Genomic DNA, 2,500 nt, shown 5'->3' with positions numbered 1-2,500 from the left:
TATTTTGCTCATTCCATACAAGTTAGACTTCAGGATGTAAAGCAACAACCTTGATTTTGAAAGAAATAAATTCTTTCAAAATCATTTCTTTATTTCTTTAAAATGTTCTCCAGCTTCTTATTAATGCAACTCTCAAAGCTTTCATCAGACTACTGAATAACACAGCATTGCAGTGTTTGTGTAGCTGTGTGTGTGTGTGTGTGTGTGTGTGTGTGTGTGTGTGTGTGTGTGTGTGTGTGTGTGTGTGTGTGTGTGTGTGCGTGGTGTGTGTGCGTGGGTGCGTGGGTGCGCGCGCACGTGTGTGTGCGTGCGTGGGTGCATGCATGTGTACGTTTGTGTATGGACGTGCATATGTGACTGCAGTCGTGGCCAGACCCCTCCATGGCTAGTAGCAGACTGACCGCACCTGTTAGCATATGCATGTCTGCTCTCACCCTGCTCCAGTCTGACAAGTGTCCTCGTCTCTCCCCCCCCCGCTGGGCCCCCCGGACACACACCACCCACGTGACCCCTCTGTCCAGTCTGTCGACCAAGACGAGCACTACTCTGCCCACTCTCCCCTAAGTGCTTTGTTTTTGTATCTGGCTTCTGTTTGTGTTTGTTGGACTTTTTTTTGTTTTCTCTCGCTGCATCAAACTGAGAGAGAGAGAGAAAGAGCATGAGAGAGAGAAAGAGAGAGAGAGAGAGCGAGAGAGCGAGCTTTATGAGGCTACTCGGGTTTAACGAGTTAATGGCCTGTTAACGACTCTGACCAAACATGAACTCAGGCCGTTAATTGCGAGCGGAGGCAAACCTGCCTTCTGGAGAGAAAGAACGTCCTGTTACCACCTACGCTTCTCAGCACAAACCTGCCTTGTGTGAGGCGCCGCTAGGGTCTTGGGACTGGATGGCATACTAGCACAGTTGACCACATCATCACACACACACACACACACACACACTCTCTCTCTCACACACACACACACACACACACACACACACACACACACACACACACACACACACACACACACACACACACACACACACACACACACACACACACACACACACACACACACACACACACACACACACACACACACACACACACACACGCAGCACACACACTCAAGCAGTCAGAGGTATGCTCATATAAAACCACAAACACTCATACACAAACATAAACACAAACAGGCAAGCTCTTATAAAACTCTATGTACAGAAGTACACTCACACACACTTGCATGCATACGTTCGCCCACCCACTCACACACAGGCGTTAATGATACTCAAACATAGTCCTGCCCAAACACACATTCACACACACACACACACACACACACACACACACACACACACACACACACACACACACACATTTACATAAAGTCTGCCCAGACAGACATAGACACGCACACATTTACACAAAAAGTTTCATCTTTACATACTGTATATTGGTCTTGAAAACTCACCCACACAGACTCAGACACAGGAAAGCAAACAGACTTGGACACACACAGAGAGAGAGAGAGAGAGAGAGAGAGAGAGAGAGAGAGAGGGTGCTCCTTTATTTTCCATGACTTATTCTCAGCCTGTTTACACACGCCTGCTCCATACTTTCTCCTGCCGAGAAATGATGGAGGGGTAGACAGCTCTCCCCACCCCCCTGACAGGTATCACTGTCCCTGGTGTGTGTGCGTGTGTTGCATGTGTGTTGTGTGTATAGTGTGTGTGTGTGTGTGTGCGTGTGTGTGTGCGCGTGTGCGTGTTTTGGGAAGGGCTAGCAACAGTTCAGATTGAACACAGTTTGCTTGTCCTTGCATGCTCTCTCTTTCTCAATCTCCCCAGACTTTCTCTCTTTTGCTATCTCACACACTTTCTCATCTCTCTCTCTTGCTCCCTTTCACCCCTCTCTCCCTTTCTCTCACACTCCTTCTCTCTCTCTCTCTCTCTCTCTCCACTCCTCCCTGCTGCAGTAGTTCATTGATTACACACCCCGGTGCTACACTGCATGCTGGCCTCAGCTGTTTGATTCCAGAAAAGAAAAGGAAAGCTGGACAGACATTTTAGTGTGCAGGTAGTAGCGTGCCTGGGAGAGGTAAAGTGATCCTCCCCCATCTACAGTAACCCCCCCCCCCCCTTATCTCTCTTCCTCTCTCTCTCTCTCTCTCTCTTTCTCTGCTTCTGTCTCTGTCTCTCTGCCTACCTTCTCTCTCATTCTTTTTCTCCCTCTCCGCTCTCTCTCTCTCTCCCTCTCCCACCCCTCTCTCTATGTTGGAGCCGCAGGGCTGATGTGATCTAAAAACAAGCCCAGGCTCATTTATTAATGCGCTGCATTGTTTTTATCACCTTTTCGCACTTTTGCTTAACACACACACACACACACACACACACACACACACACACACACACACACACACACACACACACACACAGGTCTTAATGCTGTGATTAACATCAAGAGGTGGCTTTATGCTTATAATGTCTCTCTAGCTCTTCTTTTTCTCTTCTTTCTTTT

The 2,500-nt window shown here is 48.0% G+C and overlaps 1 protein-coding gene across 1 annotated transcript in view; it reads left to right on the top strand.

Annotated features, from left to right (window-relative positions):
- acvr2ab (activin A receptor type 2Ab) overlaps positions 1–2,500 on the top strand; it is a 63,024-nt gene that overhangs the window by 29,329 nt on the left and 31,195 nt on the right.

The sequence above is a fragment of the Alosa alosa genome, chromosome 23 (assembly GCF_017589495.1).
Source record: "Alosa alosa isolate M-15738 ecotype Scorff River chromosome 23, AALO_Geno_1.1, whole genome shotgun sequence".
Taxonomy (NCBI): Eukaryota; Metazoa; Chordata; class Actinopteri; order Clupeiformes; family Clupeidae; genus Alosa; species Alosa alosa.
Note: the sequence above shows the minus strand (reverse complement) of the source record. Positions and strands in the feature narration are given on the sequence as shown.